Genomic DNA, 18,928 nt, shown 5'->3' with positions numbered 1-18,928 from the left:
GGTCTAAGCTGACTGATAAATCTGCTTCCCACTTTGCAATAGGAAGGGATATTGATTCATCTAATTTAGAAAGTGTTCTGTATATTTTAGATAATAATTTGGGGGATTTAAGAGTAAGGAAATGTGCCGCACTTGGTGGTGTTTGTAATTCAACTTGACTGAGGTTAAATTTCTTTTTTACTATGGATTTAATTTGTTGATATTCTAAAAATCTTTTCTTGTTGATCCCATATTGTGCAACTAGTCTGTCAAATGGAATAAATTCTGTTCCCTCTAATATATGTTCTAAGTATTTAATTCCTTTACAACTCCATTCTGGGAAATTAATCATATTATTGTTTTGTAATATGTCAGGGTTGTTCCAGATAGGTGTACGTTTGCATGGGATTAATGAAGACTCCGTTATTTTTAGAAACTCCCACCATGCTGTCAGAGAAAAGCTGATGTTGATACTTTTAAAGCATTCATGTCTTTTGATGTTTGAGCTAATAAATGGTAGGTCTGAAATCTCTAGATCCTTGCATAGTGCCTGTTCAACATCTAGCCAGGGCTCATCTAAGAAGGTATGTTTTAACCATCCTGAGATGAACTGAAGCCTGTTGGCTAAGAAGTATTGGTGAAAATTAGGTAGATCTAATCTTCCTCTATCCTTGGTTCTTTGTAGCGTTTTTAAGCTGATACGCGGGGGTTTATCTTTCCAAAGGAATTTGGAAATATATGAATCCAGAGATCTGAACCAATCTTGTGATGGTTTGTTAGGGATCATCAAAAATAAGTAATTTATTTTTGGCAAGATCATCATTTTTATAGTGGCGACTCTTCCCATGAGTGATATGGGTAAAGATTTCCATCTAGTCAGATTGCCTTCTACTTTCTTTAGAAGTGGGATGTGGTTTAATTTAGTTAAGTCTGAAAGCTTAGGAGAAACATTAATACCTAAATATTTAATATTTCCAGATTGTAGTGGGGCAGAGGAAGAATTATGGAAGGAGCAGTTAATGGGAAGAACTGTAGATTTTGGCCAGTTAATTGAATAATCGGAAACTCTTGAAAACAGTTTATTAGAGGTTGGTTTGTGTGTTTTGCAGAAAAAGCAACACATCATCCGCATAGAGACTGATTTTATGTTCTATGTTCTTACATTTTATGCCCTTAATTGTTGTAGCCTGTCTAAATGCTGCTGCTAGAGGTTCGATAAAAATTGCAAAAAGTGAAGGGGAGAGTGGGCATCCCTGTCTGGTGCCCCTCAGGAGACAGAAGCTGGAGGATGTCTGGTCATTTGTTCTGATACGAGCTGTTGGGGAATTGTATAATATTCTTATCCAGTTTATGAAAGAATTTCCAAAACCAAATTTGTGTAAAGTTGCGAATAAAAATTTCCAGTTAACTCTGTCAAATGCTTTTTCTGCATCTAGAGATAATATTATGGTTTCAATGTTTTTATTGTATGAGTAGTCTATTAAATTAAGTAATCTACGAGTGTTTGTTGAGGAGTGCCGACCTTTTATGAAACCAGTTTGGTCAGGATGAATTAAGAGGGGGGTTATTTTCTTTAATCTCTTTGAGAGAGCTTTGCAGATTATTTTAAGGTCTACATTTAAAAGAGAAATTGGACGATAGCTTGAGGGAAATAAAGGGTCTTTGCCTGGTTTTAGCAGGAGATTAATGTTGGCAGAATTCATATTTGGTGGTAGTCTGCCATTTTCCTCGATTTCCTGCAACATTCCGTGGAATACTGGTGCCAGAATTGTCCAGAATTCTTTGTAGAATTCTGCAGGGAAGCCGTCTGGACCTGGAGCCTTATTATTGGGCATACTTATCAGGGCTTCCTGGAGTTCACCTGGCTTCAGTGGCGAATCCAGTTCCATTGCTTGACTGTCTAGTAATTTTGGAAGAGTTACGTTGTCAAGAAACAAATCAATTTCATTTTTAGATGGGTTTATTTGTGGTGAATATAAAGTTTCATAGAAATCCCTAAAAATGTTGTTTATTCTTCCAGGGTCATATATTGTGTTCCCCGATAAATCTTTAGCAGCACATATAGTTGTTTTTTCTTTATTTATTTTTAACTAGAAATCGACCTGATTTGTTACTGTGTTCAAAATTCTGCAAGCGAAGTCTTTGTATAAGGAATTGTGTTTTTTTATTAATAATTTCATTTAATTCTAGTTTTGTTTTGCATATTTTGTTCAATGTTTCCTGATCTTGGTCGCACGCGTAGGCTTCTTCTAGTGATTTGATGGTTTTTTCTAATTCCTGAATATTTTTGTTTTCTTCTTTCTTTTTGTGTGATGAGAAAGAAATTATTTTACCTCTCATCACAGCTTTCCCTGCTTCCCATAGAACAGAAGCAGATATTCCGGGAGTGTCATTAAAGTCTAAATATGAAGTCCATTCCTTTTTAAAATATTTAATAAAGTCTTCATCTTTAAGCAGTGATGTATTAAATCTCCAGTTTTTACTTGGCGTAGTATTATTCTTGTGCATTAGTGTTAAAGATACAGGAGCATGATCGCTGACAGCTATAGGATGAATCTCAGTGTCTGAAATGTCACTCAGCAGTGAGCTGCTGACCAAAAAATAATCCAGACGAGAGTAGGAGTGATGAACATGTGAGAAAAAAGTATATTCCTTACTGTTGGGGTGAAGGGAGCGCCATGCATCGCGAAGGCCAAAGTCGCTCATATACTGTTTGATTATATTTGTGGATTGCCAATTGCGCTGAGTTCCTGTTGTGTTGAGCCTATCCATTTCTTCATTTAGTCCAAGGTTGAGGTCGCCGCCAAGAATGAGTGTGCAATCAAGGTGTTCAGAGAGTGCACTAAAAGATCCGCGGAAGAATGAGGGTTCATCAACATTTGGACCATATATACTTACAATACATAGTTTTTTGTTCAATATTGATAGTTTAATAATTAGAAATCTACCCTCTGGATCTATAACTGTATCGAGTACTGTAAAATTAACATTTTTATGTATTAAAATTGCTACTCCCCTTTGTCTAGAATTATAACAGGCTGCAAACACGTTAGGAAACTCAGGTGTTTTAAGTTCGTTTAAACCTGTGACAGGTCTGTGAGTTTCTTGTAATAAAACAACATCTGCCTGTAGTTTTTTAAGCTGGTTAAATATCTTTAACCTCTTTCCTCTGGTGCCAGCTCCATTTTCATTCCATGTGACAAACCGTAGTGTGCCCATAATTGTGTGTGTATGTCTAATGATGTACGCTGGGTGTTTCGTTTAGATGGGTGAAGAGAATGTGGAAACATCACTTGTGTGTAAATAGAAAGAGAAAAAAAAAGTGTGGTGAGAGGCTCCATAAGTCTGACTATGTGTGTGAATATTCACTAATATGAACAAGCGTGGCTTGCTTATGTGTCCTGCAAGTCTGTGCGTACTGTGAGGCTGTTGTGAATGTGCTGCCGTTGAGCGGATGTGTTTGCGTGATCGTGGTGTGAAAATATGGAGAAATAGAGGGTGTTGTTTGTAGGTGAGTGGGGAAGTAGGTGATCACAGCAGTGAAAGACAAGAGAAAGAAAGAAACCACATGAACTGTGAGCAACAACAAAAAAAAAAGAAACGAAACGGAAACATTCCAATTAAAGTAATGACGGAGGGTGACGGTGTTATATCTGCTATGACATCATATTGATATTACTAGGTTAAACCCATGTTAAAGGAGAAAGTGTGAATGAATAAGAAAAGAGTGTAGTGGGTTCTTATCTGGAGTGCAGTCAATATAACCACGGTGTGGTGCCGGGGTCGCGGTAGAGCTGTCCGTCCACGTAGAGCCGGTCCACGGCGATGACAGCACGGGAGCCTTTCTGGATGAAGCTACGTCGAACTGGGAACAGGACCTTGCGTCGTTCCAGGATCTCTTTGGGGAACTGGTCGTTCACGCTGAAGTCTGTTCCTTTCAGCTCTCTGCTGCGACTCTTCACCTGTTCCTTCTGTTTGAATTGACCGAATTTGGCCACAATAGGCCATGGTCTCCCGGTCCGCGACCTCACGCCCCCCCAAGCGATGCACTCTATCGAAGTTGATGTTCTTTACAGTGTCCTCCGGCAGCTTCAGGTGGATTTTAATGAAGCTTTTCACCATTGCCTCCGCGTCCTCTCCGGCAGATTCTGGAATACCAGAAAACACAAGATTATCTCTCATGCTACGGGCTTGTAGATCGATAACGGACTCTTTTATTTTTTTATTTTCAATGTTTAGCTGGGTCACGTTATCGGTGAGAGATTTGACCGACTCCCGTAGCGTGATATTTTCAGCGGCAAGCGTTTCCACCTGCTGCTGGCTGAATTCCAGGGATTCTCTCAGAGATTTAAATTCCCGGTGTAAAATCTCCACCAGGGACAGCCTCGCATCGAAACTGGACAATCGCTTGTCGATTGACTCCAGGATGTCTGCGATGTCTTTGCCGGCAGGCGATGTTGTACCGGGGGAGTCTGCCGGGCGACATCTCTTCGATGACGGCGTCTCAATTTTGGCCGGGGAAGATGCACTCTGGGCCTTCTTCATTACTAAATCTTGAAAACAGCGGTCGATGTAATCTTGGAGAGGGTCTAAACTCTCCCCGTTGTCCTCCAGGGTGTTAGAGATGATAGGACAGATGTTGTTAGTTATATGACAATTGATTACTATATTTGGTAATACTGAAGCTTGAAAAAACTTTGTTAAACTCTATGCTACCATTCGCTTTTTTTCCGCCAAATCTCCGGCGTCTGACGTCACCTACAACATGGGTCGCTTACCTTACCCGTCACTTACCGTCTTCCGTCACTTACCCTTACTGTCTTCCGTCACTTACCCTCTCGGTCTATATTTTAAAATACTGAATATTTCATGGAGTACATAGAGTATCATTAATGACTCAGAGGCAAATGCAAATTTCATTAGGGTGATCATTCTGCAGAAGACCTTGGCAGGTTTTAGATGTGTCAGCGAGCATCACATGAAACCTGTGTCATTTTCTAGAGAAAGTGAATCATAAACTTAATAACAAACCACACCGTTTCTCTGGAAGTTTGAAGTGACATCACTCGAACGCTTGGCTAGTGAATACTTGAAAAGTTGGAGGGTGTGTCTCCTGCTGATATGAAGTCTGAAATGTTTTTTGTGTTAAGGTTGTTGACTTTTCTATAGGTTTTGCACTGTGAGTTAAGAATAAGGACACTGACACAATTTCCTGCTGTGCTTTTGCAATTTGTGATTTGTGTGCAATTTGTTTGTAATGTATTACGTACACTTTGTCAGACACCTGCATAATTAAAATCAGATAAGAAGAAAAAAAAAAAGAATGGTGATTGGTTAATCACTGGAGAGGTGTGAGATGTTTAGCTTTGCGAAGGGCTACTTAAAGCATGCTTGCCATTCTTCCAGACACTTGCAATTCTAGCTGTCACACTGTGGACAACATGCAGCAGACAATATACAGCATCAATGGTAAGTGCACTCTGCCACTCAGATGTAACTTTAATCTTTTTCTTGTCCATAGGAAGGCGCATGTGTGCGTTTGAGCTGCTTTGAGTTTTGCTTAAATGAATTGATTAAATTTCATATGATTTTGCATAAACAGTTTATTTTCCAGCTGAAAGTAATCCAATTAAGTTTTATTCCAGCAGACATTAAGTGCAAAGAGCAAAGAAAATAACACTAATATTCTACCAAGTAATCTGATACATGGAGTTTATGTAATAAACATAAATATTACAGTTGTGAAGCAGAATAGGATAGTTTTTAACATGAATGAGAGAGGCAGCATCATTTGTTAAGTGATTTCGTTTGTTAGGTAGAAAGAAACAATTTTAAATCATTCATTGCAATATTTTTTCTTGTCCTGTTGTTTATTTTTTGCGTTTTCTAAAGTTCATTTTACCCAGCGGTAATCCAGAAAACCTGTAATTCCTTTAACACTGATTTGTAAATTAAAATTTATGGCTTTGCTGAAATTCATCTCCAAAGCTCCCGTCTTACCTTCTTATCCCCGTCTGTTCTCTAGTTCCTGACAGATCTTTGTCATGTGTACTGTCTTCAGATCAGTATGGGTTGTGCCATCTATTTTACAGGTACCACCAATGGCCACTGCCGACTAAAGTCCATGAACTTTGAGATTCGCGAAAACAGCATTTCCCATGAAACTCGGGGGCTTAGTAGGAACCGACTTGTGGTTCGACGAGGGAAACCCTTCAAAGTGACGCTAAAGTCTGACAGTTGGCTGTGGAATCCCTGCACTGAGAGCCTGGTGCTGGAGGTTTGTTTAGGTATCAAAGACTAAGACTGTTCATATCTAGAGCAATACTTCTGATTTATAAATACCACACTCATACTTCTTCAAATGAAAAATTGCACTCAAAAGCATTCAGGAGCACCTTTGCACCAGGGCAGTGCTGATATTAGCAATTAGAAACTGTAGCAGCTGCCAGACAGCAACAGGTCAAAAAGGGGAGAACCACGCCCTTCTGAGGCATTGGGAAATGCACAGTTCCCAAAGGCAGTGGCGGTCCTAGCCTGTTTGGCGCCCCGGGCGAACACTCCCTCTGCAATTTATAAAAAAACTAGTTTAGTCATTTTTTTTTTTTTTATTACAAATTCAAATTATAAGGTGGAAATGATGCTGCTTTTATCTTTATTTATTTATTTACTTTACCATACAGGTGGCCTGTCAAAGAGGATCCCAGTTCTGTTCTATGAAGAACAGTCCCACCCCCAGCTCTATGACTGGAAAGCTACAATCTACCCAGGGAACATGCATCCCCAGTCAGTCATTATCCACATTTGCGCTCCTGTTCAGTCATCAGTGGCTCTGTATGAACTCCTGGCCCACATAGAGACCAGACGGAGCAGAAAAACTTATGTATTGGGAACATTTGTGCTACTGTGCAACCCTTGGCTGAAAGGTGAGTCCATGTAGCTGCTGCCACTTGCTGTTCTTGTCCACAGTCTGCTGCTATCCTTTTGTAGACATAATTCCTCCTATCACTGCTTTTCAGGTGATCCAGTATACATGCCACTGGATGCCCATAAAGAAGAGTGACATCAAAAGTGACTATGGGCTAGTGTATATGGGGAGCAGTTTAAATGTTAGCAAGCGTCCATGGTCATTTGGTCTGGTATGTGACCCAGAATCATAGAACAAGTCTGCATAGAGCATATATAGTAGCATTATTAGCAGGTAACGTGCTAAATTTCCATCCACATGTATGCAGTATGAGCCTGGAGTCCTGGAAGCATGTCTGAAGCTCCTGGAGTTCAGCCCGCAACACCTCACTGACAAAAACAAAGATTATACATTACGAGCAGACCCTGTCTACCTCAGCCGAGTGGTCTGCGCTATGGTGAGAGACAATATAGTATAATGCTAAGCAATTTTGTCCACAGTAAAAGGAAAAAAGTGAAGTCATTAATGTGATTCTTCCTGCTCTAGATAAACTGTAACGATGACCTGGGTATTCTGGAGGGGAAGTGGAAGGGCAGTTACAAAAATGGTGTGAAGCCTACAGACTGGAGTGGCAGCGCTGACATCCTTCTCCGCTGGGCCTCATCCAAATGCAGACCTGTGCGTTATGGCCAATGCTGGGTCTTTGCATCCGTCCTCTGTACAGGTAGGATGTGTGTTTAGGACGAGATCATTGGTGAAATCTGTGTTTGATTGAGTTATCTCCTGTGCAGAGCTGTTGTTCTACGTCTCATGGAGTTCTAGATTTGTTGACCTAAATCTGTCTTAATTGCTCTACAGTACAGAAGTGATACCAGTATTAGTCTCAAGAATTGTCCAAACAAGTCAGCACAGACCCAAAATCTAAATATATACAGGCGAGTCCACACAGGATGGATTAAAGTTGCTCTTGTGATGCTTAAAATGCTGTAGATTGACAGAATTCCATCATATGCCCCTTGATTGTTAGATCAATTATTGGATCTATTTTCTTTCTTTGAAGGGACATACCATTTACACTGCATTCCCATGGTAACTTGCCATAGGCATTATGTCAGCATTGCTATGTGATTATTGAAAATATGGTTTTTAAATGATATTAAAGCCTTTTTTTTCTCTCTCTCCAGTAATGAGAGTTCTAGGGATTCCCTCCAGGGTGGTAACAGTTTTCAACGCAGCTCATGATGGAAATGGCAACATGATAATTGAAGAGTTTTACACGAGAACAGGGGAGAAGTTCGGCGTGTCAAAGGACAGCATTTGGTTGGTGTCACTTGCTCTTAACCATAAATATACAATTTCTTTTTGTAACTTGTTAAATATCTGGTTCTTGCAATCTGCACTCGGTGACTTCTTTAATAGCTACAGGTGTTCACTTTCTTGTTAACTCAAAGATCTAATCAGCTAGTCACATGTCAGGACTTAAATGCACATAGGCATGTGTATAGACGTGTTCAACAACCTGTCGAAGTTGAAACCAGGTATCACTCAAACTGTGAAGAAAGGTGATTTAAGTAGTTCTGAATGTGGTATGGTTGTTGAGGTAATAGGAGAATGCTTCAAGGTGGCAGCAAGGCAACAGTAACTCAATTAACCAACGTTATAGAAGAACCAAAGAACCGAACAAGAAACTAAGGATACAATTCACACCGGAATAATACACATAAGAAATATTGGAAAAATGTTTTCTAGTCTGATGATTCTCAATTTCTTCTACAAGAGTTGGATGGTAGGGTCAGGATTTGTCATAAAACATCATGACTGGAAGGATCCATTCTGCCTCGTATCAATGGTTCAGGTTGCTGCTGGTGGTGTAATGGTGTGGTGGATCCTTTCTTGGAAACTTTGGGCACCTTAGTACAAACTGAGCATCATTTAAACACCACAGCCTGCCTGAGTATTGTTGCTGACCAAGTTATCCACTGAGCACAGTGTCCCTATCTTCTGATGGCTGTTTCCAGGAGGATAAAACACCATGTCACAAAACTCAGATCTTCTCAAAATGGTTTTTTGACCATGACAATGAGTTCATTGTACTCAAACGGTCTCCACTATCACCAGATCTCAATCCAACAGATCACCTTTGGGATGTAGTGTAATGACAAATTTACATTATAGATGAAGCGACAAATCTACAGCAACTGAGCGATGCTGGAGTAAAATCTGTGAGGAAGCAGCTTGTTGAATGTGTAACACAAATAAATTAAGGCAGTGCGCAAAGCAAAAGAGGGCCCAACCTGCTACTAGCACAGTGTATCTCAAAAAGTGGCTTTCAAAATAACTGTGTAACTTGCTAAAATGACTTTTTACTACTACAAATATTTTTCTGTTTTGTAAAATTAACCTGACTGTTCTGTATATTAATTATATATGCACATCATCTGTAGTTATCTCTACTTGACCTCTTGCAGGAACTTCCATGTGTGGGTGGAGTGCTGGATGAAGAGACCAGATCTTGGTGCAGGCTGTGACGGTTGGCAGGTAGTGGACCCAACACCGCAGGAAAAGAGTGAAGGTACATGTAGGCCCCTGCTCCAAATAGCTGTCAAAATGATGCTCTTTATAGATTGCATTGATTTCTTTCTACTTTTTTGAGTAACTAAGTAAATGATTTGAGTTCACCTACCTGATTAAAACGTTATGTTTGACAAAAGAGTGTCTTTCTTGAGGTGGAAAGTGACGAAATAATGCAACAGATATGAAAGATACTGACTGATATTTCTCTGTAAACACATTGATCCTCAGGGATATTTTGCTGTGGACCTTGTCCAGTTGCTGCCATCCAGCACCACTGGTTGGACGCCCGATACGACATCCCATTCGTCTGTGCCTCTGTTGATGCGGATGTCGTAAGGTTAATTGTGCACAATGGACTGGTGGTGGGAAAGATGGTGGACACTGAGTGTGTGGGAAAGCTCATCTACACCAAAAGCATCAGATCAGATAAACCAGAGAATCTGACGCTGACATATAAACCTGACAAAAGTAAGAGAATGTGCTCAATCTATCTCTGAGGCTTGTCATAGCAAAATGTTTCTCTTATAATTTTTAAAAAGCTAAAGATCTTCAGCAATTGTTCCTTGAAAAACAGACTCTTTCTGTATGAGAAAAGAAGTACAAGTAGTTTTATTTCTGCTTTTTCTTTCAGGAGGAAACACATCAGTCTGTGCAAGAACACTGCAACACCAAGGTCAGTACCCCAGAGCATCCCAAACAACCTTTAAGACTCCCCTTATTGCTATCGGGGGCTAAGCTAAATTGTTAACACATTCATGTGTTAACTCTGTCACCGGGCGCTTTGCTAGGTTTTAAAGGCTAGATGTTACAGTGCCTAACCTGGTGCATTCAGTCCTCAGTGCAGGTTCTTCCCAGGTGGGTGCTCCTTCCATGTGGAGCTATTGGGGACAGCTGTCTTCTTAACATACATGTCTGGCAATCTGGGAGTCAGTATTTTCCCATAGTGAGAGTTGAAACGAATGCTATGAAGGAGAACCTATAATATAAAACCTATAATATATATATATATATGCGTGTGTGTGTGTGTGTGTATAATTTCCACACACCTTTAATCATTTAGGGTTTAATCTAGAACGAGCTAGATTGTTCAAGCGGTGAAAATCAAACCAGCTCTAGTTGCATATCTTTAACCTGAAACAATGTACATGTTATTACCAGGTACAATGCCACCCAATTTGAACGTGACCCTAAAAATAGTTGGGGTGCCAAAACTGGGTGAGCCCATCCACATATGTGTGACCATCACAAACCAGTGCAAGAACCCCAGGGTTCTGGTGGGACACATCAACGCTCAGGTGAAAGAGTACGACAGCAGCCCGTGTGAGGCCTTCTGGGACGCACAAACAGAGGTGCAGATACAGCCATTTTCAGGTGACTGAATACATTCATGATTCCAGTACATTTACTATTGTACTGCTTATATATAGATTAGTGTTTGATAAACAAAGTAACTAACCTTCCCTTTGATTTGCTTCGTTTCTTCCCTTTCCCATGATGTTTTCCTCATCCCCAGTGACAACACTCAATCACACCATCTCTCATTTTAAATATCAGTCATTCCTGGCTGGTGATGATATTGTGAACTTGGCAGTGGTGCTAAAGGACATGAGGACCAAAGAAACATTTCTGGCTGCTGAAGAGTTCAGCATAAGCCCTCCACAAATAACCATACAGGTACAACAACATCCCCCCTCCTGTCTCTGCAACTCACAAAGTATTATATATGAATTACATAGCACTGTCTTCCTTTCTCTTCCTTCCTCATCTTCCTCACTTTTATCTTTTTCATGGCTGTCAGCTGAATATGACAGGATCAGGTTATTATTGTAATGAAGAACAAAGTCAAAATCACATCAAAAGAGCATGCACAACAACAGTCTCTCTAACATAGTTTGGTGACCTAAATCAAATTACCTTTCACATTATGATGTCAGTCAACCGATAATATGTCGGCCTTGCAGGAAAAGATTCAGCAAAGAAATAAATTTCTTTTGCTGTTCCCTGACCAACTATATTCATTCACTTTACACCATATATTAAATTCCAAAGCCTATTTAGTGTAATAAACGAGCTTTGTTAGGCTCACCAAAACTAGAAAATAAAGACTCACTTTCTGGTCAAGCATTCAGATGGTAGGGTCAAAATTTAGTGTAAAAAATCTGAAAGCATGGATCCATCCTGCCTTGTATCAATGGTTCAAGCTGATGTTGATGTAATGGTGCAGGGGATATTTTCATGAAAAAAATCTGCTAGCCTTAGTACCAACTGAGCATTTTATTTTAGTTTAAACACCACAGCCTACAGTGTTTCTGACCATGACTATCCTTTTGTGTGAGCACAGTCTACACCATGTCACAAAGCTCAAACAATGTCAAACTGGTTTCTTGAACATAATGATGAGTTCACTGTACTTAAACAGCCTCCACGGTCACCAGATCTCAATCCAACAGATCAAGTTTAGGGTGTGTTGATATAAAAAAAATTCACATTATGGATGTGTAGCTGACAAATCTACTGCAGCTGTGTGATGCTATCATGTCAACATGGACCAAAACGTCTGAGGAATGTTTCCAGTACCTTGGAAACTAACTAATGAAGTAGTTGACGACTGTCAAGATGACATGCTTTCAGTATTCAGTAGACTTTAGATGTTTCTCAATAATCTTTTTCTTTCATTTTCCTATTTGCACATTATTTTCATTTTTATCGGTATGTTACGGTATTCAAATTTGGAGTGATACAAGTGTTAGAGTAAAGGTCATGAAGTGTTACGATCACAGGCTCACTAAAAACCATATTCTTTACTCTCAGTCAGTAAGCTCTCACAGTCTTATCACCGGTCCTCTTGGGCTTAACAGAAAACAACAGCAATAAAAACTAAAATTTACAAGAAGACCGGCATTGTGCAATGTACATATGAATATATAGAATTATACACTGCTTAAAAAATTAAAGGAACCCTTTGAAAACACATCAGATCTCAGTGCTGGATATCTATAGTGACACGGACTGGCTGTGTGTTTGGAAAAGGTGCCACATCATTTCATGGAAAGTGAAAAAAATGATACGGTAGGGTAGTCATTTTGATGAAATTTCATAGCGTGGCAGATGGTGTCCTGGGGGGGATCTCCTCCGACATATGGACATGGGCTTTACTGAGCTCCTGGACACTCTGAGGTGCAACTTGTTACACCCTTTTATGTCTGTCACATGTGCTCAGGGTGAACTTGCTCTTATGTGTATTCTATGGCAAATGCCAATCAGGCTCCATGATGCCAGGCAATGAACACAGGGCTCTTTAGAGGTAGAGGATGTCGGGCCCTCAGGCCACTCTCATCAAGTTTGTTTCTGATTATTTGGTCAGACATTCACAGCAGTGTCCTGCTAGAGGTCATTTTTACAGTCTTGGCAGTGCTCATCCTGTGCCACCTTCCATAAAGGAGCAGACACCGGTCTTGCTGATGGGTTAAGGGCGTTGTACGGCTCTGTCCAGCTCTCCTAGAGTACCTGTCTGTCTCCTGGAATCTCCACCATGATACTGAGCTGGTAGACAAAGCAAGCCGTGTGGCAATGGCATGTATTGATGTGCCATCCTGGAGGAGTTGCACCAGCTGTGCAACCTCTGTGAGTTCCAGGTAGCACCTCATGCTACCATTAGTAACGGCGACTCTGGCCAAATGCAAAACTAGTAAAAAAACAAAACAGAATCAGTGAGGATGGAAAGAATGTCAGTGGCCTCCACAGTTCCTGATTGCCTCACTGTTGTCCCTATTTTACAGCTTTTGTTCATTTCATTAGGACCACAGCAGCTGAAACGGATTAACCACCCTCTCTGCTACTTAACTGACCAAAAAAATATTGGAGACTTGAAGTTTTACTCTGATCAAAAAGTATTATTTCCTTGATTTTCTTCACACAGAGTATAAGTCACTTTGCTAAAGAGCAGATTAGAGCCCAAAATGCTAATGCTATTAGCATTTTTAGCAGTGTCTGGTGAATCATTTACAAAAGGCAAAAAAATATTGGAGACTTGATGTTTTACTCTGATCAAAAAGTATTATTTCCTTGATTTTCTTCACACAGAGTATAAGTCACTTTGCTAAAGAGCAGATTAGAGCCCAAAATGCTAATGCTATTAGCATTTTAGCAGTGTCTGGTGAATCATTTACACAAGCCAAAAGAAAGGTGGATCCATGTAACTCACTTATAAAACAGATAATGTTTGGTGCCAGAGAAGATATTGGTAAAAATGCTGTGTGAAGAAAAACACCACTAGCATTCAAAACTTTATAAAACACAAGCTTCCACCTCGAACTCATATGAAAACTTCCCACGCTTCTTTAAAAATATCCATATTTATTTTCCTTTTTTTATTGGGTTAAAAAAAACAGTATCTGCCACAATCAGTTTTACAGATATTTTTTTCCCCTGTGTGCTCTTGTAATTGTGGCTGCTCTGCAGATCGAAGGAGGCAACTCTATCCAGCTGAAGAAGCAGCGCACAGTCCTTGTGTCCTTCACCAACTGCCTCAGCACAGCTCTGTATGAAGCTGTGTTGACTGTGCAGGGAGCCGGCTTGCTGGAGGGCAAACAAGTGGCCAAGTAAGTGTGTCAAAAAACACAAAACTATCTTCCCTTCAAATCTGAACTGGGCAGATGTCTGAGGAATGTGGCCTGAGAATGCGGTCAGGTATGTTACTGCAACAGTAAAAACAAGTTGCTGTCATATCTGTCATATGTTAGAGCACCATTGCCCACAGGCAATTAATTTACTGTTCCATTTATTTGATGATGACCTGTTTACATTATCTCACTTTTATAAACGCAAGATTTCTTCATCGAGAAATTAGGTTGCTGAAGGTTCATGGTTGTTGTTTAAGATTACAAGTACTGTAAATCTGTGGCTGATGGTAAGGTGGAATGTCTTGAGGAATGTCGAGAGGTCATAAAGTCTTGAAAAGTCTACAGTTGTGCCACACCTCCTTTAAAAATAGTGTTGTTTCAGTCATCCCAACTAAACACCTAGCCGTCTAATGACTAGTCTGTATTTTCAGGTTTGGCAGTGAGTGTATTTAGCTTCAACTAGCTTTTTTTTTACAGTGCCAAATGTAGTTGTAGCAATTGTTGTAGAAAATCTAAAAACAACATACCTCTTCATAAAACCCATTTAACCACCTTTTTCCTGCATCACACAAAATATACAGGACCCTGCTGTTGTTTTTTCTGTATTTTTTAACTATCCATAGTTTATTTTTTCCATTATTATTTTTACACACTGAATTTCACTTGGTTAATTCTTCTTCAGTTTCTTTTTTATGGGCTTCAAGGATGTGTAAGGTATTGTAAATCTGTATCCATTGGCTTTTTATTTGCACAGACACCCCTGGGAGGAATGAATTAGCTAACAAGGGAAGAGATTATGCAGAAATAATGTATCTTGTTAAGATGTTATACATCAGCATTACTGAGACTGGTTTGGCATTAGCTTTTTGGCTTGATATATAGTGGAGAAGAAGAGTAAGGTCTGTGAGCCAGAAAAAAAATCTCTACCTGGCAAAGGTTTCCTTGAGAAATTGGTAGCATTACTCAAAATTCATCATCCACAACACATGGAGATATTAGGATCATTTTGTACTGTGGGATAGAAAATCCCTCACCAATTTCTCCTTTATTCAGTTTGTACTATTACTACCTGCTTTCGCCTGTGCAAAACATTAGATCTCCGAGCTCTGGAGCTGTACTGTGCGTGTCTTTGTGGGAGGTGAGATGTGAAAAGAATACATTTGTCTGCTCTGTCTCTCAGGATAATTCTCCTGCATCCAGGCGAGAAGATAGAGAAGAAGGTGTCCATCACGGCTACTTCTCCTGGCACCAAGCTGCTGATGGCCACTTTGTCACACAGCAACAACCCCAACATCATTGCCAGGTGGTACCACAAAGTGTCTGTCACAGCATAATGACCACGACTTCATCAGCGTAAAACAAATTAAAAAGTAACATTAAAGTAACACTTTAACCTTTTGTCTATTGAAGAATACAAATGATCTTACATGAAAGAAAAAGTGTGATTTATTGTTATTATTATTCTGTCATGAACACAACTTAGATGAAGATGTCAAGTTTACAGAGTGTGTTGGTTTACTTTGCAGTCACTACTTTAAATTTATTCTACTTATTGTCCAAGATATTGTTTCTTTATTTCATTTATTTTTTTCCATCACACCTTCCAATGTTTATATGGCATGCACACATATGAACACTGCAAGGTCAAAGTTCTGTTTTATGTTACATTAATACATCTTTGTTTGAGTTACCTGGGGGTTGAAGTACTGCTGACAGACTAATTGGACGAAATCACCTTCTTTATTGCCTGGGGGATGTTTCAAATTTGTTCAATTGTTTTGTATTAGTTGGTTATATAGTAGCCATTTTTGAGTTTAGTTTATTGAGTTGACCTCTTTTCTTTGTCTGCCTGTTTAGGTTTTTGGGTTGTCAATTAATTTTTATGTTTTGGGTCAATAAAACCCCTTTTTTGAATTAAACACCTTTATGCCTTACTGCTTGGTCCCTGACACAGCAGCTCATGAATGTAGCATATTTCGTATACAACTGTATGTGTTGTCCTACAAAATGTGGTTATTATACTGTACCTCCTTCTTCTATGACTAAATAAAGACATAGACCAGCTTTCCCCCCCAACTGCAACCTATTCTTATTGAAATACCTTCCATAAATATATATAGATTATCGGTGCATGATATCTGCTTTAGGGAGACGATGAGATTTAAGGTTAAATTCCAAAAAACTGACGCTGGCACTGACTGCTCTTTCATGAAATAAGGCAAAGCTGCTGTCAGGGGAATCAAAGCGTGTGGTCAAATTGTTATCTTAATCTTGTTTTATCTGGTTGATTGAAGCCAACGCAACATTTTCAGCGTCCACTAAATCCACGGGTTTAGTGGGATTAATAAAATATGACACCAATTTGACCTTTTTTGAACAAGAGCGTTTGAAGTAAGGAGATGATAGTGTTGCAAGTTTATGTAAAACACACTGTACATTTTAAAAACTGAAATGATTATAAAAAATTTAAATGGAGAGAGTTTGAACTAAAAATAATATTGTAATATGTAGTTTGTGAAGAGATTCATGACCTATAAATGAACATTAAGTTCATGTTACGTTTCTACCCATGCGACAGGTAAAATTCTTATATTTGTTTTTCTTTTTGAATCAAAAATGTAAACCAGACAGGCTCGGTTTTATCATTTTTTTGTCCTTGATACAGGCCAAAACCCCTTCAGTATCATGCCTATTTCTCTATAATAAGAAATATGAACAACACATGAGTACAGTCTTGACTCCCCCCTTTTTGTTTTTATCTGATGCTGGACTGAGCTGCATTGCTGTAACACAAAAAGACCACCAGGCGGCAGCAGCGGCTTTCCCAGTTGTCTCTGTTTTTACTTTCTCCCTCATGCAGCTGTGTGTTTAATAAGAGGAAATGAAAGTTTGCCCCGTTTTAATGTCTTTAATGTTGCCTCTGAGGTTCTTTTCATCTTTTCCCCACCCTGGCTTTAGTTTAGCTCTTCCTCTCATGCAGATGCAAATAAAAGGCTGAAATTTAGGCTGCTAAACTTACTGTTGTCTTTGGCTTTGTGATCCCCCCTACAAAAAAACAAACCCAGTAGATTTGTGGAGGTCAGACGATATCATCAAAGACTCCTGATATAGGTGAATTTTAACATTTGACTTTAGGTTATTTTTCAGCTTCCTGCAAGACCCAGGAAGCTGAAAACTCATGGTAAGAGAGATGTGCATTCCTTATTCTGTTCGAAAACAGGCCCATCAGCCTGTAAAACTATACCTAGTGAGCTTGGATAAGAGCTTCTTTTTTTCCAGCACTACCTCCTCTGTTCCCTGTCAGTTTAATGGGCTTCTAAATGGAATAATATAGAAGATCTTGTCTGCGTTTGGGCATTTCATTTCAGGCACTTCTGGGAGATTAGAAGATGCTTTACACAGAGATACATTGTGTCTGCATGGGTGCAGCCTTTAGATGAGTGTTTCAACCTAAAGGATTTCCGGCTGACGTGCGTACTGAACAGCTTGTGATCTCACCTCGGTGTCAGAGATGGAGGCAGAGGCGTTGGCAGACGGAGACGATAATCAGACTCCACACTCGCTGATTTCCAGACAAATTAAACGTCAGGGGAAAGCAGGGAGCGGGACCGCTGGGCTGCTTTGGAAAGTCGAGGCTATCATAAATTATTAATGGCTCCTCGTCACGGCCTCCCTCTCTCTCATCATCCCTCCCTTTTCAGCCACCCCCTTTCTTCATCCATCCCTCACATTTCCCCTCGTTAAAAAAAATCTTCATCTTTTTTTCTGGCTTCTTTTTTGCCTGTCACCTTATTCCATGCCTCCTTCCTTCCACCTTTTGTCAGTTCATATCTGTCTTCCCTTACCCCTCCTCCCTGCCTTCTTCTTGACTTCACTGATTTTCATCCCTCCCATCCATCTGCTCTTCATTTCCATCTCCCCTGTTAATCTTGATCACTTTTTCCTCCTCTGAATATCCTCTTCACATCCCTCCTTCCTGTTTACAATCTTGCTCTCCATCCTTCCCCTCTTTGTCTCCTCTCCTTCCTTTTGATAACGTTTTGTGTTCTGGGAGTTTTTTTCTCCCTGCCATCCTCTCTTCTCTTTTGCCTTGTTCTGTCTTTTCACCTTTGACACGTGTAAAACAGACCCGCGTGATTTTGCATTGACTTTGTGTTTTCAGTTCTGAAATATTTTGGCACTATGGCTAAAAGAGAAAAGCCTCATTATATACAGCGCATACGCCTGGCGGGAGGTTTGCTCCTCTTCTCTCTCTCTCTCTTTTTTTTCCAGAATGCTGAAAGATCCTCAAGAAAACGAGTTGACAATTTAGAGCTTATTTAAATTTGTTATTTTACTACACACTACATATTGCTTATCCTTGATTTATGTTGTAGTCAGTTTATTCTTAATTTTTAGCTACTAAAAAACAAGCGAAAACAATAGGCGACATTGCAGAGGACACCACTTCCACTTTTTTAACAATGGCATCTTGAAGAAAATATTATTTGATGGAATACTAAATGCTCAGAAACTCATTTATATGCTTATTTGTGGTATTTAATTAAGAGTTTATTAAATCTGTTCAATCTGAATTCAGGGTTGGGGTTGCTAGGATGCGCCATGTGGATTTTTGATTGACTAATCACCCTCAAACAAAAACTTTCACCCTTAATAAAGTTTATATAACCTAGGCTAGTATTCCAGGAGTATTTATACTGAACACTGCTGCACTTTACAGTTTCCATCCAGTGCAGTTACATTCTGTGCAAAGTAGGTGTAACAAGCTGAAAAGGGTGCAGGGTAACCTAACCTACAGGCTGTGCAGGTTAGGTATATTGTGACACAAGAAATGATGCAAGTGATAACA

At 39.6% G+C, this 18,928-nt stretch overlaps 1 pseudogene; it reads left to right on the top strand.

The window, feature by feature from the left end:
• The first annotated feature begins 4,758 nt into the window (after positions 1–4,758).
• LOC120722789 lies at positions 4,759–16,155 on the top strand (annotated as a pseudogene).
• The last annotated feature ends 2,773 nt before the right edge of the window (positions 16,156–18,928 follow it).

The sequence above is a fragment of the Simochromis diagramma genome, unplaced genomic scaffold, assembly GCF_900408965.1.
Source record: "Simochromis diagramma unplaced genomic scaffold, fSimDia1.1 OVJJ01000705.1, whole genome shotgun sequence".
Taxonomy (NCBI): Eukaryota; Metazoa; Chordata; class Actinopteri; order Cichliformes; family Cichlidae; genus Simochromis; species Simochromis diagramma.
The sequence above is the reverse complement of the archived record's forward strand: the minus strand, read 5'-3'. Positions and strand labels throughout refer to the sequence as shown.